This window comes from Sceloporus occidentalis, unplaced genomic scaffold (assembly GCF_023333645.1).
Source record: "Sceloporus occidentalis isolate IW3139 unplaced genomic scaffold, rSceOcc1.0.p SCAF_13, whole genome shotgun sequence".
NCBI lineage: Eukaryota > Metazoa > Chordata > Lepidosauria > Squamata > Phrynosomatidae > Sceloporus > Sceloporus occidentalis.
The window spans coordinates 21,884,881-21,910,548 of record NW_028316993.1 but is presented as its reverse complement, the minus strand read 5'-3'; the positions used below and the strand labels follow the sequence as shown (position 1 = coordinate 21,910,548).

At 38.5% G+C, this 25,668-nt stretch overlaps 1 protein-coding gene across 1 annotated transcript in view; it reads right to left on the bottom strand.

Annotated features, from left to right (window-relative positions):
- LOC149305184 (protein 4.1-like) overlaps nucleotides 1-25,455 on the bottom strand; it is a 157,554-nt gene extending 132,099 nt beyond the window's left edge. The window contains exon 1 of the mRNA XM_089478481.1: nucleotides 25,436-25,455. The gene's annotated coding sequence lies outside the window, so the exon portion shown is untranslated. The remainder of the gene's footprint in view (nucleotides 1-25,435) is intronic.
- Between the last annotated feature and the right edge of the window lie 213 nt (nucleotides 25,456-25,668).

The window sequence follows — 25,668 nt, the reverse complement described above, 5'->3', positions numbered from 1 at the left end:
ACATGCTGAAAAGGGGACAGCTAATTGTTTTATTTTATTTTTCTTTTAAAAAAGAGAAAAAAACAAGGCTGGAAGGAAGCGTCTTGCTTTTTTGCATCACAGACCCTCCTCTTTTTTGTTGTTGCAAAAATCCAGAAATGATTGTTTTTGAAAACACAAGTTCATTATCAGAAGAAATGTACAGAGTAGAGTCCGAGTCTCCTTTATCTGGACTTCTGAAACCTGAATTATTCCAAAACCCAAAACTGATCATGAGAGCATCTGGTCTGACCCCAACTCAAGGAAACTTGGGAATCCTGAAGGTTTAGAGAAATTACTGAATTGTACAAGGAATAGTGGTCTCAGGATTTCACTGGCAGCTCAGTGTACAGAAGCACAACATTATTTTAAAAATATTGTATATTAAATTACCTTCAGCCTATGTCTATGAGATGCATATGAAATATACATGGATCCCATCTCCCATTATATCCCATTAGACATATATAAATATACCAAACCCTGAAAAACTCCAAAATCCAAATACATCTAGTCCTCAGCATTTTGGATAAAGGAGAGTTGATAAGATATTATTATTATTATTATTATTATTATTATTATACTAATATAACTGTTGAAAGGAAAGTCAGAAGTCACCTTTTCTTTCTTTTATACTTCCTTTTAGAGCCTTCCTTCCTTCCTTCCTTTTTCTTTCTTTCTTCCTTTCTCTCCTTCTTTTCTTTTCCTTCCTTTCTTTAGTTCTCCTTTCCTATCATTCCTCCTTCCTTTTTTCCCTTCCTTCCCTTCTTCTTCCTCTTCCCCCTCCTCCTCTCCTCCCCCAGGAAGGGAGACTTTTTTTCTGGCAAAAGCAAAGAGGAGGAGGAGGAGTGGAAGGACTCAGATGGAGAGGAAAAGAAAGGGAAAGAAGTCACAAGGAGGGACTCCCGCCCACTCCCCACTCCTTCCTCTCTCTCCCTCCCTCCCTCTCTCTCTCTCTGAGCCTCACTGCTCCCTCCCTGCAACATCTGTCTTCCCCCTTTCCCTCTCCATCTGAGTCCTCTGCACTTTTGATGGAGGGGAACAGGAGGGGGAGGAGGGAACTTGAACGTTCCCAAGCCTGAAGGGGGGTCCGGACCCCAGAACCCCCCCTTGGCTACATCCCTGGGTTGATTAAAATGCTTCACTCACGTAGCCTCAAGGTATTCATGCTCATTTTGCCCCTCTGCACCCTGAGAAAAGGTACAACTTGCCTTCTCAATTAGAGGGGAATTTCTATCCAACAGCATAATACAGCCATTTTGATTATTCAGTACCATTAATAGACTGTTGAATGAGCTTCTTTGCCTCTTGATTATATAAATTTAAAAAATGTTACAATGATCTGTGTTCACTCCATGCATCTGAGGAAGCAGACCAGGTCTACAAAAGCTTATGCTACAATGTCTATCACTCAGTCTCAAAGCTGCTACAAGAACTTTGCATACTTATATTCCAGATTAACAAAACTAAATCTCTGAATTAAACTCATCCCAAATTACAGTCCATCTCTAAAGCACAATATCTGTATTAACAATGGGGAAAGTGAAAATACTGCCATGATTCCATTTACATTTGTAGTATTTCTCTTTTTTCTTTTTCAATCACATATTTTCCAACAGCTTCCTTTAAAAAAGTATGATGGAAAAAATGCTGGAAACATGTCTTACTGCAAAAATTCAGAATTTCTTCCAAGACTACCCATTTCATTGTTTAAAATACTTTCCAGTTTTCAGCCAAACAGTCTGTAAAATGGGAATTTTAGATTAAATACTCAGTTAACACAATTTAACTATACAATATAATTGGCTATGAATAGCTGATAAACTCAAATACAAATGACTAATCTTGATTATATTTGTTTCCAATATGTATTGACACACATTTGACATGATAAAATAAAATACATCAAATTACAATACTTAAAAAATCAAACCCCAGACCTACCGCCCCCCTTATTTTGTTGCGTGGTCAATTTCCTCCTGGATTCCAGTAAAGAATCTTTCAATTTCTTTTTCTTCTGTCTCCGTAGCTGGAGCATACACTTGGATTATGGTTGGACTGACAGGTTTTCTCTGATATTTTATTCATATCATTCACTCAGACTTTGTATTATATCCCTTGACTAATTTTGCTACATTTAACCTATGAGCATGTCACCTTTCAGCTCTGAGCACGTCAATTGCTGAGCATCCTTTTTGCTTCAGTCCAGTTGTGTCATTAGACACACCACTACTTGTAGCTGCTTTACCCCAGTAGCTTGCTAAGTATTTTCCAACCTGGGAGTCTCATCTTCTGGCACTGTCTCTTGTTTCATTTTGGATTATCTCATCATAGGATTTTCATGGTAAAAGACATGCAAAAGGGGTTTTCCATGTTTCTTTCCAGGAAGTACTAATGAGTGTTAACTATAGTGCCACTGTTGTCTCTGAGAGATCCTCAGCCAACAACACACACTCACACTGCTGCTGTCTGATAGGTGTTTGGCATATTTAGCCTGATTGCTTATGCCTCATGTTTGACAAGGGAAACCCTACTAGGATCACTGTTGCTGTCATCATAACCTCTTGTCTCACAAGAGCTTGCAACCGCACCACTGCAGAAAGGTAGTGGCAGAGTGAGCCCAAGAAGTTATTTTAACCATGTTATATAAGCACACCCACAGCCAAATGAGTAATTTAGCATTTGTTGAACAAATATGCTTTCTGAATACAAGTACTCCTTTATCATGATCATTCTCATTTATTTAGAAAATAGTGCACTAATAATTAGATTTAAATTTCCAAAACAGATAATATGAACAAAACTACTAGTTTACAATTATAGGAACACACAGGCAAACAAAAGCAAACAAAGACAGGCTTGATAGCACATGCATAAGGATTAGGATAAATGTAGGAAGAATTAAAGGCAAATCACCCTAAATCAGGGAATATTTTAGTTGTGGTGTACAAGTTAGTTATTTAGCAGTTTCAGCAACTCAGTTATCAGTTTGAATAGGTTGTAATCAGATTCTCTCTACATGCTGCAATAAAATAATTTTTACACGTCTCTGTCAAACCTGAACTTTTCAAGTCCAGCCCTCTAATTCTCCAGCATAACCACTCAATGAACAATTCTTCCCAATGTGCTGTACAAAAGTGCTTCCTTTTTCTTTGTTCTTACCATTAAATCTGAATTCCCCTTTCCCTTTTGTTCAAGACATCTTTTCCACTACAGGCCTGGATGATGCAGATTTCCCTAATACACTGAAGATTCCCACCAGCTGCCCTATTAAGCTTCTGCTTGATTTTGTATTAAAAACCATCAACTGGGAAATGGTTAATGCAGGGACGTAGCCAATGGGGGGTTCTTGGGGTCCCGACCCCTCCTTCCATTAGAAAAATGAATGGTGTGTGCTGCTGCACCGTCGCACTCAAGCCCCATTATAATGGTGGCACTTAGTCTGGACCCCCCCCCCCCCCATTCCTAAAATCCTAGCCATGTCCCTGGTTAATGTCCCTTACGGCATATAAGGGAACCTCAAAGGCAGATGTTGCCAGGCAGACAAGAAGGGGCATATTCTGGGTCAGTTTTCTGTCAAGCTTTTGGTTGTTCAGCTTCTATGTTGTCCAAAATGCTGGTTTCCTTGTTCAAATAAAGGATAACTACTGATAGTCTGCACTTTTCAATTGCAAAGTCAATCAGCTTAATGCTGTTCATGTTTACTTACAAGTAAATATCAATGTATTTCATAAGGTTCACCTGAGGTACATGTGCCTTGAAGTTGTTACTGAGATTTTAATTCAACGAGAAAACATTACATCAACTATATTTCATAAAATAAGGCACAGAAGAAAACCATTGTCTAACAGCAAAAACAGAGAAGTCTATGTGCAAATAAATAAATACATTTAAATTATTTGTGTAAATAAACAAAAAAAAGGTGTCCTATGCAATGAGGAAAAATATGCCCTGGCCCAGTGGACACACAGCTTTTTATATTTTTTAATTGACCTGGAGACTTACTTTGAGACAAACACAATGACCATGGCCAACAACCTACTACTCTTTAATGTTCAAGTCTTAAGTTACAACCTTCCTCTATCACTCTAAGCTAAAAACTAGATACTACAAGGCAGTCTCCCTAATTTATTATATTCTTCCAGTGGCAGGGCAAAAGGAACCTATTTTCTCCCTTACTGTGGAAAAGCAGTATGACACTATGACTGGAAAAAACACATCCACTTCACAAATCTAATGGCCTTTGTCCAGGCCTCAGAGGGAGAGAAGAATGCTGGACCTCATCCCCTTCCCCCCCCCCCCCCCACCATTCCCTTCTCCTTTTGTGTCGTGTCTTCTTAGAGTGTAAGTCTGAAGGCAGGGAACCGTCTAATTAAAAGATTTTATGTACAGTGCTGTGTAAATTACCAGTGCTATATAAATAAAGCTTAATAATAATAATAATAAAGCTTAATAATGTATAATATCCACAACTGATTTTCATGAAGCTGTATTACGGTATTTTCATATGCTTTTACTTCACACTAGTCAACACAAAACTGGTAGTACCTCACTGGTAGGGGGTCAGCCATTGCTAACCCTTCCATATGTTGCTAGGCAGAAATGAATTAATATTCCAAAATGAATAATCAGGACATTTCTTTATTAATGCCTATGAAAATGTCACAAAATACTGTATAAGCTTGGTTTTCCAGAGCATTTCATCAGACTGTATGTTAAGATGATGAGTTCTCTAGAATCTGAAAGCTTGTTCAATATTTTATTTGACATTTTTATTTGTTATAACAAAGTACTGTCCAATCAAACCCTTTTGAATTTTTCTTATGGAAGTATGTATGTTTTTGGGAAGTAATATGTATGCTTGTGACAAATATTACACTTCAACTTCCATAATCTAAAATTTGCTCCTAATATGTTTCATCCTGATCAAAAATCATTCTGATTGTTAAAGGCATAATTCCCAACAAATTACTTGCTAATTTCTGTATGTAGCTGACAACGGAAGCAACAATACAACTTTGTCAAAATCTACATTCCTGGGAGTACTGTATAAAGGAATACAAAGCTGCACAAATCCTCTGTTCTGCAAGCATAGTTGGTATTATTGTTGGAGTTAAAACCACAGTGAGTAAGTCCCTTTAAAAGAATCCGGTATGAAAATGCAGTGAAGGACTAAAAGCAGGCTATGGTCATGCTCAGTCCCGCTCAGACAAACGTCACAATGCAATACAGATAACTATCAAGAGTCTATCAACTTTTCATACAATATGCAGTACTGACCAAAGTGTATTGTCATTGTTCTTTCAAATTTTTACAGCTTTAATATTAGCAAGGAGCTGTCTAGCAAGCAAAATAAGCTGCAGTCCCAAACCCATACATACTGTGTAAAACTGCAATTCCCACTGAATTTAGTAAAGCTTGTATCAGAATAAACACAGTAAGGGACACAATGCAGGACATAAAGTCTGACTCTATTTTTAATCAACCAGAAATTCAACAGAATATACAGTACACCCAATAGACACAAGACTACAGCCTTGATAATGCTACAATGGCAATCACACTAAGAACTTAAGAATTATGTCACAATTACTTAAGAAAAATTTTCATATTGCTTTTGATGCAACATTGCTAAGAAAAAGGCACATTTTTTCCTTTTAAGCTACAATACTGTAAAGTCCATAGTTTAAGAATGGCATTAGTGCAAAACAAGAAATAGGCCCTGCACTTTTCTTATCATTTCAAATATGTTCAGCTAAATCATAGAACCACAGAGTTGGAATAGACCACAAGGGTCATCTTCCTGCTATGAAGGAACAGAGAATCAAAGCACGCCCAACAGATGACCATCCAGTCTTTGTTTAAAAGCCTCCAAAGAAGGAGACTCCACCACCCTCCAAGGGAGTGTGTTCCACTATCAGTTCTCACTGGACCCTCTTTTCCTGCAACTTGCATCCATTGTTCCATGTCTTATTCTCTGGAGCAGCAGAAAATAAGCTTGCTCCTTCCTCAATGTGGCACACCTTCAAATATTTAAACAGGACTATCATATCACCTCTTAACCTTCTCTTTTCCAAGCTAAACATCCCCAGATCCCTAAGGCATTCCTCATTGGACATGGTTTCCAGACCCTTCACCATTTTAATCGCCCTCCTTTGGACATGCTCCAGTTTCTCCACATCCTTTTTGAATTGTGGTGCCCAGAACTGGACACAATATTCCAGGTGAGACCTGACCAAGGCAGAATAGAATGACACTATTACTTCCCTTGACCTAAATATTATATTTCTATTGATGCAGCCTAGAATCTCATTGGCTTTTTTAGTTGCCACACCAAATGTTAACTCATGTTCAACTTGTGGTCTTCTAGGACTCCTAGATCCCTCTCACATGTCATCTTGTTAAGTCAGGTGCCCCCCATCCTTTATCTATGCATTGCATTCTTTCTCCCTGATGAAATTCATTTTCCTAGTTTTGGTCCCGCTTTCTAATCTATTCAGGTCGTTTGGAATTTTGATCTTCCCCTCTGGGTTATTAGCTACTCCTCCTAATTTGGTGTCATCTTCAAATTTGATAAGCATGCCCTCTATTCCATCACCCAACCCATTGATAAAGATATTGAATAGCACTGGGCCCTGGACAGGACCCTGTGGCACCCCACTGGTCACTTCTTTCCAAGATGAAGAGGAGCCATTGCTGAGCACCATTGGGTTCAGCTGGTCAACTGATAATAAACTGAGGAAGGGCAGATTTGGTGTTAAAAGAGTCCTAAGTGTTATAAAACAATGCATGATGTATGGGTCTGGCTTGGGTTCACAGGGCAATACCACTACTAGAACCCAAAAGGTACTTATTCTTTTTTATGATGTATACTTCGAGCTGCATACGTTTTGACTTCAATAAGCTACTTTGTGTCCCACTGCTAGAAAAAAGCAGGAGATAATTATTTGAAGACACACAACAACAACCCACAATGAAGCCAAATCAGTTTCCTTGGGCTCAAAACCTTCTCTGAGAAGATTCCTTTTGTTACATGTGTACTAGTGAGTGTACCATTAAGCCATTTTCTCTGTATATAGTCTACCATTAAGCCATTTTCTCTGTATATAGTGTACCATTAAGCCACGTAGTGTACCATTAAGCCATTTTCTCTGTATATACTTCTGCTATCTGACTAGAATCTGTAAATATAATTCGATTCAGTTCTTGGAGGCATGAATGTATTTGTAGCAATCAATGGGTTTTTGATAGTGTGATGCATAGATGTTTCCATCTATAAAACACTACCAAATCTATTGTTTACAGACAAGCCGTCTCATACAGCTGCATTTTCCCAGACCCACAAGACAAAGCCTCAAAACTTTTGGATTTATAACAGGCATTTCTCAAACTACAATTCCATCTGAAGAGGTGAAGACACAAATCAACGAAGCAAGATTAATGTCCAGGAAGAGTCAGAGGATTGTAAGGCAAAAGCTATCGGGTAGTTAATCCAATCAAGGTGAGTCACGGATGTCCAGCAAGATGAAAGGAGAAACAAGAGAAAAATTGCCAGCTACTCCAAAAGTCCTTACAACAAGTCAGTAATCCAAATAAACCAAGTCAGCAAGGAGTAAAAAAGAGTCATCAATCGTAGCCAGGCCAAGGTCAAGCACTGAGAGTATTGCCAGTCACCAATATATAGAGAGATTGTATAACACCTTTAAGACAAACTGAAAGAAAGTAAGAAGTTGTCAAGCATGAGCTTTCATAGACTCCAGTAGACCAAAAGCATCTGAAGAAGTAGATTGGAATCTCCAAAAGCTCATGCTGACAATGTCTTCCTTTCTTTCAGTTTGTCTTAAAAGTGTTATAAAATCTCTCTATATATTGAACATACAGACTAACACAGCTAAATCTTTAATGTATGCCAGTCAACAAGTCACTTGCAAGCAACAAGACAACAGACACCTGCTGGGAGATTTACAGGCAGCTGTCTCAGGACACCAGGTACTTAAGGAATCAGCATTCCTTATTTAACAGATGTTGAGATCAATGTAGCCTCTACTTGTCTCTTCAGCAACTTTCAAAGGATGGAGGCATGTCATCAGCGTCTGCTACCTCCTGCTCAGGGCTTCCAGCTGCCTCATTCACCAGCTCCTCACACTCAGAGGCCATCATAACCTGGAACTGTAAATTCCTGACACTCTGACTGCTCTGTGAGTCTTCTAATTCCGGAGAATGAGTAACAACACACTGACAACACAAAATGACAGAACAACCCTAGTGGTCACCTACAGTCCCAGATGAGATCACTCAAAGTCATCATCAGTGAGCTTCAACCAATTCTGGGGAATAACCCAGCCCTCTCACAAGCTCGGGAGGCATACCTTTATTGGCCTACAGACAGCCTCCAAATCTTACACAACTACTCACTGACAACTGGATGCATAGCATAGATGGTAATACAGGGACAAGACTCTGCTACAAACACAGATGACAACTCTGTCCCCAGATCCACTCTGGGAGAAATATTACAGATGCCAATAATATCTTTCACAACATCAAAAGGTACATTCTTCCTCCACCGTGATATATGCCATCCTATGCCAACAATACATCTACTTTCTACATAGAACAAACAGAACAATCTCTGTGCAAGAGGATAAATGGACACAACTCAGATATTAGAAGTGGCAATACCCAAAAACCAGTTTCAACCTCCCAAGACTTACAATTTAGGATTTAAAGATTGCAGTCCTTGAACAAGGAAATTATAAAGGAAAGAAACAGCTGAATTTAATGATATTTACAAATTCCAAACCATTAGCAGAGGTATAAAGAAAGACAATGGCTTACTGGCACACTACATGGTTTAATACAAGAGTCCTCATTACTGCACATGTAGCAAAAGTAATCTTCTCAAAGAAGGTTTTGAACCCAAGTAAATTAACTTCTGGTAAACAGATTTGCTTCTTTCATACTTCAACTCTAACTGACCACTGTAAAGATCTAAAAGACCTGTACCATCTTACACTGCCCTCTGAAAATTCAGAAAAAGGGTCATGATTTCCATTTTCTGGATTCTTAAGTTCCCTTGTCTCCAATGGCGGCATGTGCATGTGGCTGTGCTGCCATTAGAGACAGCCCCCACTGTCCTGTTGCAGCATGTGCATGCAGCCACACCACCATTGGGGACAAGGAACGTAATAGCAGTGCAGCCGCATGCGTATGTCGCCACGGTGCAATGGGGGCTGTCCCTAATGCGGATGGGGACAATGCAGGCTTAAATGATCCTTAAGAATGGCTAGTAGGAACTAAACAGAAAACTACTTCCTTGTGATTCAGACTGACCTGCACTGGCCCAATTTATTTACTCTGCCCAAAAGGCAGATATCTTCTGCAGCTCAGATACTCCTAGAGGTGAGAATCTGAACCCTAATCCTTCCCCTAGTCTCTCACACATCACAGGGGACTGATGATCCCCCTCATTCTACGTACCACGTCATGATGATCTATGGTCGGTTACAATATAGATTTTGAGGTGAGAAATTTCTCCATTATGTGCTTCCCTATCATGTTTCCTAGCAGGCCCTTATCATTTAACATTTTCATCAAGTTAACAAGGCTACAAATGGTTCAGTTAAACAATTCTCTATATTTGTATTAAATATATAAAAACTAATTAATTAATTAAAATAAAAAATAAAAAATGTACAGGTACATGAAATACAGGTACATGGAATGAAGTCCCATGGTCCTAACACAAGGGTGGCCAAAAGGCTGACCAGGATCTATTGGTAGATATGCCTGGTCAATCAGGATTTCTGTTCAACTATTTTACCAAAGCAACATCAAAAGAGGCAACCTCCTATTGATAGGAATCTTAAATTGAAATCAATAATAGATTTCCTGCAAGATTACTGTGACTATGTGTCCAGAGACACACATACTTCCTAAGTATATACTGAAGCTGACATCAGACAAACAATTATGTTCTTGGTTTGTCAGGAAGCAGATCAAGGAATAAGAAGTGTTGAATGGGGGGGGGGGGGGAGCTACAGTCGCCCCTCCAGATTTGGAAATCTGTTGAGGAGCAACCTCTATTAATCTTAATGGGGTACGCACCTGCAGCACGCACCCCACAAGATTTTGAACTCGTGAGGGGGGGGGGGTTTGGAACAGGGTTCAAAGGGGCAACTGTACTTTTGAAAAGCTTCCAAAACACCCCTTCGAACACAGAAAGCTTGGATATATTCATGGACACCCATGTGTATATAGATGGGCACCCAGAGCCTGGATGCCTATGTTTCAGTCATGGCAAAGACTGCATTTGCATACTTAACATTAGTGCATCAGGAGTGTCCCTTGCTTTGAGATATCAGATCTAGGGTGGCACATGCCTTGATCAGATCCTGTTGGGATGGCTCTAATTATCTCTACATAGGACTGTTTCTGTTCAGAAACATCCCTGACTCAATAGCTGCAGTAGTTCCTCTGGCTATTTCCAGGCTGAAATCAAATCAGCGATCATGACACAGAAAGTCCTATGTAGCTTGGATCCAGGCAATAAAACAGAAAGTATCATATATTTTAATGTTTCTTTTTTGTCTTTAATTACAAAATGCCTTACCCTATAAATAAACTACAACATTTAGTTCCCTCTTTCCCTTCCTCCTACCCGTTCCCCCATATAGCACGTCTATCTGTGTACATCTAACACAGCAGGTCCCAAACTTTTGTCCTACAGGTGTTTTAGACATCTGGTCCCAGAAGACCTAGCTAGCCTGGGGAATTTTGGGAGCTGAAGTCCAAAACATCTGCAAGACTAGACCTTGGGGAACACTGACCTAATATATGTTCATAGTATTAACAATTGGGTTGTATATTATTCTTAACATTAAAAATAACTTTTTTCAGTGTTTGATCCAGTGATGGATTAAAGAATTCACATGAGTAGCAGTTCACACAAGTAACAGTAAGTAATCAAGGGTTTCCAAGTATCAGCGTCCTTGAGTCCACCCAAATTATAAGATCCTTGGGAAAAGCACTATCACTGGCACATTTGTTGAGAACATTGGTTGTGGGCTTCTTGGCTACCGCTCCCAGGGTATGGATCACTCTCACACAGTACATTAGATTTACTCCCTTCCTACTATCTTTCTACTGGCAAGAAAATGTCTTTTTTACTCAGGCTTTTGGCTATTAACTATACTTCAGAAGACCAGGGCTTAAATCCCTACGCAACTTTGGAAACTCATTGAGTGAGCGTAGGATAGTTCCACCCTCACAGGCTTAAAGGAAGGCAACGGCAAACTTCCTCTGAAGAAATGTTGTGAAGTCCATAGACTCATAGAGTTGGAAGAGACCGCAAGGGCCATCCAGTCCAGCTCCCTGCCATGCAAGAACTCTCAATCAAAGCATCCCCGACAGATGGCCATCCAGTCTCTGTTTAAAGACCTCTAAGAAGGGAGACTCCACTACACTCCAAGGAAGGAGTGTGTTCCACTGTCAAACAGCCCTTACTGTCAGGATGTTCTTCCTAATGTTGAGGTGGAATCTCTTTTCCTGTAGCTTGCATCCATTGTTCCAGGTCCTGTTCTCTGGAGCAGCAGAAAACAAGCTTGCTCCCTCCTCAAAATGACATCCCTTCAAATATTTAAACAGGGCTATCATATCACCTCTTAACCTTCTCTACTCCAGGCTAAACATCCCCAGCTCCCTAAGTCGTTCCTCATAGGACATGGTTTCCAGACCCTTCACCATTTTAGTCACCATAAACTGGAGTCAAATTAAAGCACGTAACAGCAAAAAGCATTTTCATTTATATTGTAATATTATAAACCCACTTAAACAGTTTTAAACTAGAGCTGCTTTGAAAAACAACTTATTGTTTGACACTTTTTATTATAATGTGTATCTTTTTATTAAAATGTATAACATCTAGTAGCTGTATTTTGTGTTACTGTATTATGAGCTGCCTTAGGTCCCATACTGGGGAAAAGGCAAGATATAAATTCTTTTAAAAACAAACAAATAATGTAATAAAAACACGGTTGTGTCATTTTACATTCCAATAGTATATATTTTTCTGCAATAGTGCCCTCCTAACCCTTCTGAAAATAAGCCAATTTGGAAGCAGTCCTTAACTATTGTATGCTGACTCATGTTAATTAGCTAACTGCTTCGCTTGAAAGCTATTTCTGTTTTCTTCACAAAATCATCTGCCAAATGTAAGTGATCAAATGTCACTGTCAAAAATCTGTGATATTAAAAGAAGTCAATACCAAGCTTAGCCTCATATAAACACTCGTAAGTTTTCCAAATCTGTCATTTTCACAAGAAAAATGATGATATAGAAAAATACTTGTACACATTATCTATAATCTAACGTAACAGAATCCTTCAAGATACGTACATTCTGTTTAAAAGTGCATTTGACCTTACTTACACTGCATATGGGCCACATTGATTCCTGGTGAAGAAGCACAGTTGGACTCTCAAATATGTAGTTTGAAAGACAAATGTATTATTACCAATATGGAGGTTTTTTTTTTCTTCATTTCATTTCTTACGCCAATTAGCCAGCATAGTAAATACAGAGATTTGTGGGTGCACAATGAGGTATTTTCTTAAACTGAAACTAAAAATAAAACCAAACAAAAATCATACTTGAATTGAATTTCTTCAAATGGCAGCCTTTTTAAAGGCTTACCTACACATTAAAAGATAGCTTCAAAAACAATAAGCAAAAAAGTGGTAAATAATAAATACATTTTATCTAAAATTTGCAAACCACTCCTTGAATACGAATAAAAAGTGGACATGAACAATTACACACTAAATTCAGAACCGTCATAGGGAATAGGCTTGGGAAGACATCTGAACCCAAAAAATCTCTCTCTCTGAACATCAGAGAAACTGCTTTAAAATTATACCTTGGGCAGACAATATGTAACCATGGGTGTTACATGGTTCAGATTGCTTGAAATGTGCGCCCCCAATTTGATGGATTTGCCTTCCACCTCTTCCCTCCGTATACAGAAAAACACATAAGATTTAATATTGCATCCATGCCCAATAGTATTAGTCCTAGAAAAAACTAAAATTGGAATTAGACAGCTATATATTTGAAGAGAGCATGTATGGGGGGGCTCCATGATTATGCATTGCCAAGGTATCACTGGGCACATTGATGCACTGTAAAGTCAGTGCATCACACATACAACTGTGTGACCGGTCATATGAGCAGGTGTCCAATGAAATGGCATCTGGGTGGGAAGGGAGGTAACGGGAGGTCACAGGCAGACATTTGTGCGATGGTATGCATGCATGGTAGGGAGGTGACCAATAATAACAACAACAACAACAACCATGCAGCATGGCTTGACACTGTGTGGTGTGGACAGCCCACATTGGGAGCAGGACAACAAGGTTTTGACCTGCTTTCAGAAAACTCAGGATCGAGCCATTTTTTCCTATCCCTCTGCTCTGCCAAATGACAAGCTGAGAAGGTATATAGGTTAAAATGGCTCAATTAAAAAAAAACCTGCATCTTAAACCAGCATTGGGGGGAAATGTAAAGGAGGCATCAAATACAATTCTTTAAGGAAGATATTCCAAAGATGAGCACCACCACATACAGGTTCAGTGTTCCCTATCCAAAACACTTGGGACCAGAAGTGTTTTGGATTTCAGATTTTTTTGGATTTTGGAATACCTGTATTTGTATATACAGTCGGCCCTTCTTACACACGGATTTTTTATACATGGATTCAAGCATCCACGGTTTGAAAATGTTCAAAAAAAGTATAAATTTCAAATATCAAACCTTGATTTTCCATTTTTTACAGGGGAAACCATTTTGCTATGCCATTATATTTAATGGGACTTGAACATCCACAGATTTTGTTATCCACGGGGGATCTTGGAACCAAACCCCAGCAGATAACAAGGGTCCACTGTATATGTACATAATGAGCTATTTTAGAGATGGGAATCAAGTTTAAACACACCATTAATTTATGTTTCATATGCATCTCATACACATAGCCTGAAGGTGATTTCATACATTTTAATGATTTTATACATGAAACAAAGTTTGTGTACATTGAACCATTAGAACAGGGTGACCAGACGTCCTCCTTTTCCAGGACATGTTTTACATTTTAGTTTTCTGTCCTGGAGGAATTCCAAAATGTCCTCCATTTTGAGCACAGCAAAGAAGCATGAATTTATATGAGCGTTTTTAGCTTTTGTTTGGTAAAGCCCTACATTTTTTTTCTTGAATGCCCTACATTTTACACTTGATCTTAACCAAAAGGCCGAGAAGTGATGAATGCCCTACATTTTGTGATGCCTTGTCCTCCTCTGTGTTTAGGACATCTGGTCACCCTGCATAAGAAAAGAAAGGTGTCACTGTCACAGCAACTCATGAAAAATATTTTGGGTTTTGGAGTATTTCAAATGTAGGAATCCTAGGTAAGGGAGACTCAGCCTGTAAAAACAGCTAAACTTTGGTATCCTGAAGACAAGAAGCAGTTTAAATTCCATACACAAGAGAAAACTGGAGCAGATATTCTGAAACTGAGAACTTTATCGCACAGGGTTTAAACGTTCCCGAGTGCGTTCTAACGGGGGCGAGCGGGGCGCGCACGGAACGCAATGAGCACCGGATGGGGCCCAGAACGCGACTTTACCGCACAGGGGAACGCCGCTGCCGTGCGTTCCCATCGCGTTCCAATCGGGTTCCAGAGGGCGCCATTTCTGGGAACTGTGGCCAAATTAGCAAACAGATGTCTTTACTGGGGATTTTCCCTTCTTCTTCTGACTCCACATCTACTGCCTACTGGGGAAGAATGAAGTCCACATTTCTATAGGTAGAGGACATGATGCTGAAGTTTCTCTGTGTAACAAAGATACATTGATCCAGCAGCTCCAAGTGCTACTCAAAGTAGTAATCCATGGGCCAGTGCTGTCCATCCCTGGAGAGTTTCCAGGAAAGCAACTGCAGCTAGTCTTCTGGCATACTGGGGGAAAGCTGCAAGTGTGCCATATCAGATAACTTAAGATATACACTATTCTACACCACCAGAAGAATGTCCTTTTGTGAGACCTACAACCACCAGAGACCTACAAGAAACAGAGAAGACTGAGCTATACCTGCTAAGCATTCAACTAATAGAGTTAGAGCCTCCAGGTACAACTGAACATATAGTGTCTACATCAAGAGAAGTAATAGTGCCACTGTATTCTGCTTTGGTCAGGCCCCACCTGGAATACTGTGTCCAGTTCTGGGCACCACAATTCAAAAAGGATGTGGAGAAACTGGAGCCATGTGTCCAAAGGGGGGGGGGGGGGCGACTAAAATGGTGAAGGCTCTGGAAACCATGTCCTATGAGGAACGACTTAGGGAGCTGGGGATGTTTAGCCTGGAGAAGAGAAGGTTAAGAGGTGATATCATAGCCCTGTTTAAATATTTGGGTTTTTTTAAATATAATCTTTATTTATTTCCAGTATATTAAAAAACAGAAGAATTGACAATATCTGTGTTATTATAAAAAATCCAAATAATATTCTTCTTAACCCATTTCAGTCTTCCTTATCTGTCTTTTGGTAGTCAAGTCACTATAAACTTCTTCCTCCTGGAACCCTGATCCAAGAATGATGTCCAAATTCCTTTAGTAAACTTTTGTCTCAAATGCCAAAACAAAGTTTTTATAAGCCTCTCCGTAATAAGTTTACAAAACACTTTTCCTTATTGCCATATACACATTAAACGCTATCTTATCCATTATTTTGCCATGATATAACTAATCACATCAATTAAATCTTTTCATGGGTCCTCTAAAAAATAATATCTAGTATGGGTTCAGGTTGTCCTCTAATATCCATAAATTGACATAATTCTAGAAAAAAAGAAAGGAGGGGATAAAGAGGAAAAAGTCAAAATTATAATAAAATAATCGTTTTCTTCAATCAAACAAGCCAAGTCTTTTCTCCATATTGTTTGAGTAGTATAATCTTTTAAATTACGACTAAAGAGATTTCTATGTCCCATTCCCTTTCCCATCTTTCCAAAATTTTCTTCCATGACTCCTTTCTTTTCTTATTATCGCAATTTTGCAAAATACAAGATATTCTGTCTAATTCTCTAGATTCGTTAATTCTTGTCATCCAATTTTCCCATGTTGGAATTTCGCTAGATTTCCAAAGTCTCGCTATCTCTATCCTCGCGGCAGTAACCAGGTATAACAAAATTCTCCAATTTTGAGTTTCATCTTTTGAATCTAAAACAGAAGTTATGTTCAGTAAATATAATTTAGGGTTAAAAGGAATTTTAATACCCAAAATCTGTTGGATAGAATTATTTACCATAATCCACAATTTTTGAATTTCCTTACACTTCCACCACATGTGATAGAGTGTACCTATTTCTGTCTGACATCTCCAGCAATTGCCGTCAGAAACCTTAAACATCTTTTTCAGTCTCCAGGGAGTAATATACCACCTGCTCAAAATCTTTAAGTGATTCTCTTTCAGATTTTGACCCACTGTAAATTTGTCCGTTCTTTTCCATGCTAAGTCCCATTCATCCATAAATATGGGTGTATTCAATCCCTAGCCCATTTCAACATATAATCCTTGACAGCAAATTGTTCCAGTGTTCGACTCAATAGTAATTTATATAATTTTGCTATTTTTTCCTATCAGATTGCCAAAGTAAGTCGTCCAGTTCATTAAATAAAAGTTCTATCCCCCTTGTTCCTTCATCATCTCTATATTTCTGTGTAATTTGCAAAAAGTTGAACCATGATATATCATAGCCCTCTTTTAGGAGCAATTCCCTTGTTTTTGGACTAGCTTTTCCCTGGCCCTTGAAATGCAACAAATTTTTATATGTAAGCCACTTGCCTTGGGAAAGCCATCTCCCAAAAAAGGCCTCTTGTGGGGAAGTCCAAAGAGGCAATTTGAAATAAAAGAGTTTCTGGATCTTTCTCCATGTTATTAATAGCGATTTCCTAAAAGGGTGGTTATTGAAATCCTTATTAAGCTTCCACTTTTCGTAGCACAAAAATGCATGCCAGCCAAACCTTAATTGTGTATTTTCTAAATTCAAAATAAAGGGGTCATCCAATTTAATCCAGCATTGCAGCAACATCAGGCTGCAAGCCCAATAATAGACTTGAATATCAGGAAGCAAATATTTCCCTTTTTGTTTTGCATCCTTTAGTACAGACCATTTTATTCTGGGCTTCTGCCCTTTCCAAACAAATTTTTTAAGTTCTTTCTCCCAGTCTTTAAAAATATGTTCCTTAATTAAAATCGACAAGTTTTGTAATAAAAACATAAGTTTAGGCAACACTGCCATTTTAATAGTGGCTATTCTCCCCAATAAGGAAAGATTTAATTGGTTCCACCTCCTCAAATTCTCTTGAATATCCTTCCACATACCAATATAATTGTTTTCGAACAATCTCAAATTGTCCTTTGCTATCCAAATCCCCAAGTATTTAAGTTTTTTTTTCTTCTTTGAAACCTGATTTCTCCCTTAGATCTTCACATTCTTCCTTAGTCAAATTCTTAGTTATCATCACTGTTTTGTTCTTATTTATTTTTAAGCCTGAAAAATGCCCAAAGCAGTCTAATTCATAAAGCAGCTCTTCCATGCCGTGGCTCGGGTCTTCCAACACCAAGGCCACGTCATCCGCAAAGACCCTAGATTTTATTTCCCATCCACCTTTCTTCAAACCTTTAATATTTTTATTGATATTTATAGCGGAGATCAAGATTTCTATTACCGTCAAAAAAAGCAAGAGAGATATAGGACAACCTTGCCTTACCCCCCTATGTAGTCCAAAGTCTAGGGATTTTTCACCATTGACCATTACCTGAGCACTTTGATTGTTATAAGTTTGCTTTACGTGTTCAATAAAAGTGCTCCCGCACTCCATTTGTTGTAATGTTTCTATCAAAAAATCCCACCTCAAAGAATCAAAGGCCTTTTCCATGTCCAGGGCAATCAAAGTGCATTTTTTCCCCCGTTATTTACGTGGTAATATTCCAAACAGTTTATGATCGGCCTGATGTTATCCTTTATTTGACGGCCTGGCAAGAAACCATTCTGTTCTTTACCTAGGACCGAACCTAAAATAATGTTAAATCTAGAGGCCAAAATATGAGTAAACACTTTATAATCCACATTTAATAGACTTATTGGGCAGTAATTAGGCATTGACAACGGGTCTTTCCCTTCTTTGGGGATCAGGGAGATGCTCGCTGCTTCCCGTGAGGGAGGAATCCCTTCTGACTCTATACAGTTAAACAATTTATATAGAGGGTTTAACAGCTCCAATTGGAATTTTTTATAAAACAATGAGGTAAAGCCATCTCTGCCTGGAGCTTTACCCTCCTTCAGACTAGCAATTGAGTTCAGAATCTCTTGTCTGGAGATTTCTGCATTTAGTCTTTCTCTGTGTTCATCAGGGATTTGAAATTTTATCTTTGATTTTAAATATTCCCTTAAAGAAGATATCGTTTCTTTTTTATCTCTGGTATCCTTGTACAGATCCTTATAATACTCTCTAAAGGCTTTAACAATCCCATCTCGGGAGGTGATCACGTCTTTATCTGTCTTTATCTTTGTTATAACTCTCTGCTCTTTCTCGCTTTTAAGTTTTTTCGCCAGCCACTTCCCCACTTTATTCCCATTCTCAAAAAAGGATTGTCTAGAGAGCTTTAAATTCCTGGCTATTTCCAGATTAATCCTGCTTTGGGTCTGTTTTTGGAGAATCTTAACTTCATTAATTAATTTGCCATTTGTTGGGTTTGATTTCAAAAGAAGCTCTTTCTCTTTAAGTACTCTCATCAACTCCTTCTCTTTTTCTCCCCTAGCTTTTTTTAATTCGGATGCTCTTTTAAGCAAAATACCTGGGAATACCGCCTTACCTGCGTCCCACACTATTTTGCTTTTTATCTCAGGAGTTTTGTTAACTTTAAAGTAAGAGATTACCTCTTTCCTCATTTTTTCCACAAATAGTTCATCTTCTAATAAGTCATCCCTTCATCTCCATGTGAACTCATTTTTCCTTTCCTCCTTAAGAGGCATTTCAATCAAACTATGATCAGATACCGATCTGGGATCTATTTCCATTACTTTTACTTTTGTAGCTAATTTTCCTGATACCAAAAATAAATCAATTCGCGACCAAGATCTGTGTACCTAAGAATAGAAAGTAAAACCTGATTTATCTTCATTTTTATATGTCCATAGATTTTCTAAATTGTGTTCTTGAATCAGATCCCTGCAACTCTTTGGGAGTCTTCCCTGACTGTCTTTTATCTTTTTAACCGCCTTCCTATCTCTTTTTGGCTTTAGCACCCCATTGAAGTCCCCAGCCAGAATCATCTTATCCTGATCATACAACATTAACTCCTCATTTAGTTTCTGGTAAAAGTTATCTTTCTTTTCAAAAGGTCCATAGATATTTACCACAATTATTTTCATATATCCAGTATCAATTTCCACTATTTGATATCTACCATCCTGATCATTTTTTATTTCCTTTGTTTGGAATTTTTTATTAACATACACTGCCAGCCCTCTTTTCCTTTTGTCAATTGATACCGGATAGCAGTTGCCCAATTTTTGGTTTCTCAAGTATTTTTGCTCTCCTTTCCTTATTTTAGTTTCTTGTAACAAAACTACATCGTAGCCTCTTTTCTCCAACAAGTGAAAAACTTGTCTCCTTTTCTTATGCTGGTTTATACCCTCCACATTCCAAAATGCTAACTTAATCATCATTTATATTCTTATTCTCCTCCTTTCAAAATTAATATGATTACTTTATAAACCAAAAAACCTAAAAGTTAACTTTATCCTAATTCGGGAGTCACCCTCCCCTTTCAAATTCCAAACAGTAAAGAGAGAAAAGTAATGGGGGGGAAAAGAAAATTTTAAAAACTTGATTAAGCTTCCAACGTCTTTAGTTGAGTAAATGTAGATAGAGTCTTCTGACTCCAAACTCAAAAGAACAGGCTGGTTCCTAATTGCTGCAGTCCTCTGTAGGTCTTCTCTGTCCAAAAGCTGCAAATCTAGTGAATCTTTTCTTCTCTGATCTGGGTCTTTTCTTCCTTCTGGCTTTCTTTCCCCATAATCCCCATCTCTATTGGATTCTGAATGTAAAAAGGACTTATAAAAGTCTTTAGCTTTCTCCACCGTATTTATCCTTATTCTTTTTTGATTAAACATGAAAACTACTCCTTCTGGGTTCCCCCATTCTTCCTTTGCAGTAGCGCTGTCAAAAATTTGTATTGTTGCCTCTGTTTTATAACTTGTAAAGGTAAATCTCTGAATATGTTAACTTGAATGTCATCAATGACCAGATTATCCTTATAGTTCTTCTGAATACACTCTTCTTTAATTCTCGTGGTAGTGAAACAAATGACGATATCTCATGGGAGACCTTTTTCTTGAGCTATTTTAGAGCTAACTCTAAATATTTTGTCAGTTTGTGACTCAATCAAATCTAACAGAATGTCCAGAAACCGGGATAAAGCAGGTAAAATTCTGTCTTCTATATCCTCCTCCTCCTCCTCCACCTCCAGCAACCCTCTGATCTTAATAGCTTTATCCCTGTATCTTTTTGCCTGTATCTGCAGAAGAAAATCTTCCTGATGCTGATGTTTCTCTAATCTTGTAATTTTCTTCTCCAAATCCGAAGTTTTTTTCGTGGTTGTTTGAACCTCTTTTTTTTATTTCTATAATATCTCTATTTACCATGTCAATTTTTTGGGAGAGACCATCAATTTCTACTTGCATATCCCGCCTAATTTCTTCCCTTAGACTCTTTTGTTCTTCCCTAATTTCCAATTTAAAATTTCTCTTGAATTCTCGGAGTTCCTCTAATATCAGTGCCGTTATTTCTGACTGTTTGCTGACCACATCCAAAGAGTCTTGTCTTATATTCTGTTGGTTCCCTCTCATATTTATCTTTCTATTCTTACCACTTCTCGTGTCCATTTAAGATGACCTTGGGACAGTTTTCTTCTTTCCAAATTGTTATATAGTATAATATTTCTGGATTATCCAAACTTTTTCCTTTTTTCCCTTTTTGGAGTTAGATGCCCCCCGTATATTTTCTTGAGGGTTAAAGCCCAAAGAAAAGAGGAAGGGGGTAAGAGAAAGATAAGGTTCTCTCTCACTGTTTGCAGCTGGTTCGTTATCCACAGCTGCTCTGATTTTATTGTTTATTTCCCCCCCCCTCCCTTCAGCTGCCTCCAATCTTGCTAGTCCCAATTTCCTTACTCCAAAACTCCAAAATCCAGAACCAAAGTGATGTCTCATGTACAAGAAAAAAATCTTATTCAAGGTTCTCTCATATAACTAAGTTGCCAAATTGTACCCAATAGCAACTGCAACACGTGCTACAATTTAAATCAGAGGAGTAACTTTAAGAGCAGTTACTTCTTTTTCAAAAAAGAAAAAAAAACTCAGGAGGTGTTGCTTCAAAATGTTTTCCCTTTTTCCAGCCTGTTCCCGGGAAAAGTCCACTGCTCTTTCGTCCCCCAAAATCTCAACTCCAGCAAAGAGGATAAATAATAAGTGTCCAAAAAGGAGGAAAGGGAAACAGGACAGAAGGTAGATGCCGTTCCTGAAAGTCCTTCTTACTTTGTTTTACTTCAGAGCTCAATTAAGAAAGGAGAAAATATTCAGTATTGAGCTCACTATTATCCTTCCTTCCAATTTCTGAAGAGGATCCCAAACCTTGGGTTCAAATTCTTAACTCCTTCCCGAAAGGCAATAATAGCGTATCTTCCAAATGCTACCCCGCTGGGTTCTTCCCGAGGTAACTCCACAATTTAAAAGGGTTGCGCCTGAAACTGGGGTCCGAAGACCAGCTCACTGCAGTCCCGGCTGTCTTGCGACCTTCTCCGAACCTCCCACCCTCCTTCCCCCTTGAGGGGAACGAAGGAAAGTCGTAGGTTCTCGGGGCCCCTTCAGACCCTCGACTCAAGCCTCCCTTGGCTTGGGTACCCTATTGGCCTCCAACCCGCTGTTATTTAGTTGGGGCCTTAAACGGATCTAACTGCAGTGGAAAAGAGAGCGGAGCAACTGCTACCCGCCTCCGTACGTCTCGGCGTTGCAACCCAGGTCTCCCTGTTTAAATATTTGAAGGTATGTCATATTGAGGAGAGAGCAAGCTTGTTTTCTGATGCTCCAGAGACTAGAACCTGGAACAATGGATGCAAGCTGCAGGAAAAGAGATTCCACCTCAACATTAGGAAGAACTTCCTGACAGTAAGGGCTGTTCGATAGTGGAACAAACTCCTTCCTTGGAGTGTAGTGAAGTCTCCTTCTTTGGAGGTGTTTAAACAGAAGCTGGGTGGCCATCTGTCGGGGATGCTTTGATGGAGAGTTCCTGCATGGCAGAATGGGGTTGGACTGGATGGCCTTTGGGGTCTCTTCCAGCTCTACGATTCTATGATTCTATGATTTTATGATCAGGCTTCACTCTTTATGTCATGTTCCTGCAAAATCTCCTCTTTGGCAGGGCTCTACACAACTATCCCTATTTTGCTGGCCTGCAGAGAAAAGCCTCTTTCCCATTTGATATTGCACAGTAAAAAAACTTGCAGGTTAGGATTGCTGTTAAGAATGACTGAAAGAGAAAAATTGATAGACTATACAGTATGTGGTTTACAGAAACTACAATAAATACTTTTGTAAAGAAAAATCAACCCAAAACACCTGGGTTGACTTATACACAAGTCAGTGCTAGAATAGCATGAAGGCAGTGATGAGGCAGAGGTGAGAAGCCCTTCTTGGCTTGCACAGAAGCAACACTCCTGCTCCCATTACCCCTCCTCCTTTGCCCAAACCTCTTTCCCTCACCTTCTTTGGTCCAGGATTCAGCAGCAATATGGGAGAGCCCGAACAATGTGACATACACACCATTTTGTGTGAATCAGGTGGAGAGACAGACATTTTTAATAGGAAGTTATTGTACAAGCCTCAAGAAAAGTAACCATACTACCAAGCAAAAGGGGCTCTCACAAACCATTGCTGTTATGAACTAGCATGAAAGCAATGTAGTTTCAAGAACTGTAGCCTTAATATAGAATGTGACACTTCATATGACCATCAGTTAATTTAGTTCAGCTAATCGTCCTGAATTCAAGATAAAAATTTATAGACTTTCCAGAAACTGGAGTAACAGCCATCCCAGAACCATTTTTAAGACCAAATGTTTACTGTAGATGTTAGCAATCACCATAGCACAACCAAACTGCTTACAAGGGTACGACTGACATTGGAATTAGCTATATCACAGAAACAGACCTTTAAGGGGAAATCACACAGACCTTTAACCTTCATATGTGAACAAAATTTTGTAAACCAGCAGTACTATAGCACCATAAATGCTTGCACAAAATCCATCTGCAATGCCTAGGCAGATTTACTCTCCCCTCCCCCGTAACAACAACTTGCAAACAGAGATTCCATGTACTAGTAACTGAACACAGATAACTTAGGTCCAAAACATACTGCAGGAATAATCCAGTTGGCTTTTGACTTCTGGGTAGTTCTTTTGTGATACAGCCTTCTCTGTCAGAAAACTCTGGTGCCATAATAAACTACAATTCCCAGGATTCCGTAGCACTCAGGCAGAGTTAAAGCAGTCTCAAACTGGATTATTTCTGTGGTGTGTTTTGGATGAAAGAGAGGGATGTGTTAGTCTCTTTGTTGTTTGTGTTCAGTTACTAGAATTATATATTCTAAAATCAGGACTGGAATTTAGTGATATCTTTAAGACTAACTGATTTTAGCATGAGGTTTTGTCTAGTTCCTCAGATGCAGTAATTTTATCAGTGCACCCAAGGAAATGGATTGAAATTCAAAAAAGCTCATGCTAAAATAAATCAATTTGTCTTAAAGGTGCCACTAGACTCCTTCTGCACCCTATCCTTTTTGAATACAGATAGCTTACATTTAAGTGCTTCTAGCTGGGATGCTTACAAACACCCAATTATTTACTCATTTATTTATACAACAGTATTCATGAGCTTTACAAACAAAAAAGTACGATAGTTCTCTGTTCTTTCCCATCTGAACTAGTTGTGTTATATATCCCACTGACCAAGGTTTACACTTAAACTTATATTACCATATTTTTACAGATCTGTACAATTGTACAACTGATTAGGCCTCACTCTTTGTGGCATGCAAAGACATAGCCATGCTAGTCTGGAAAATCAGTACACAGAGGGATCATGTAGCACCTTTGAGGCAAACTGAAAGAGAGAAACTGGTAGCATAAGCTTTTGTAGACTTGAGTCTACTTCCTCAGATGCATGGAATAGAGTGGAAAGTCCAGGTATGTTTTCTTAGCTGTTCCAGGTAAATCTCCTCTCTCTGGCATGATTTTCCTCATCTATCTTATTTTGAAGTCTGGAAGGAGTGGTATTTTCACCCCATTTTTCTCATTCTCCCATTCCTTCATCTCGCTATACTCACTTCATCTCACTACAGTATATACTCACTATGTCACTATTCCTTTCTCCTTCGAGTATTTATCCCACTTCTTAGTTACTGCCCAAGCTGCAGAATAAAGTTGAGATTCTATTGATGTCAGAGTGGTTAAATATGAGTTTAGCTATCTGTCTAGATACACGCAAAGCAAGATACTGAGGTCAGAATAGTCTCTGCCTCAACAGACTCACAATATAAAACAGATATAGATATAGAGGAATGATACAAGATAGAAAAAATAACTTCTAGAGAAACACTTTTTTCAACCAACTGCATTAACACAAATCTTATTAAGTACTCCAGATCAAAGATGATATTTAAAAACCACAGTTCTAAAACAGATCCTATAGCTGGATTCACCGAAACTTGTTAAAATAAATTATATGTTTCCTGAGACACAGGGCAATAGATGAATGCTCACATAACTTAATACAGTAGGCCCCCCACAATTGCTGGTTTTCCTATCACAGATTTGATGATTCATGGATTTAATTAATATGTTTTCTCTAGGAATCTTAGGTCCTTCTATGCTCAACCTCCGGCGGATATGATGTGAACTACCGCTCACGAGATTAACAAGACAAGTATTAACAATTAATAATATTATCAGTATTAATTTACAGGCCATCAACATTGCAATCTAACCCGTTTGAGAAACCAAGTCAAATCTGTCCAAAATTAATTGTGTGATTCCCTGAAAAGCTAGAGGATTTATTGTCCATCATCCACAACAACATTTTTCAAGATCTCTATCTTCACGGTATCTTTCCATGAATACCTCAATCACTTCTATGAAATGCCAGTGCACTGCATTTCAAGCATGCAACCTAAAACATAACCAATATTTTATACCAACTAGAAACTGGGACAAATTAAAATTAAAAGTTACCTTCTCCAAAACTTTACCTGACATTGTTGAACTTTGCACTGAAACCTTCCCAGAATGGAGCCTGAAAACCACAACCCTACAGCATCTATGCTGTTGAACCAACTTACAAACATAAACTGGGCATGATATGCACCAACCAACCAAATGACTTAATAAACTGATAAGTTTAACAATATTATACAATTATAATAATAGTTTGCTGTTACAAGTCAAAATGTATTTTAGCAGGAATCCATTTGGAACTTCTGAA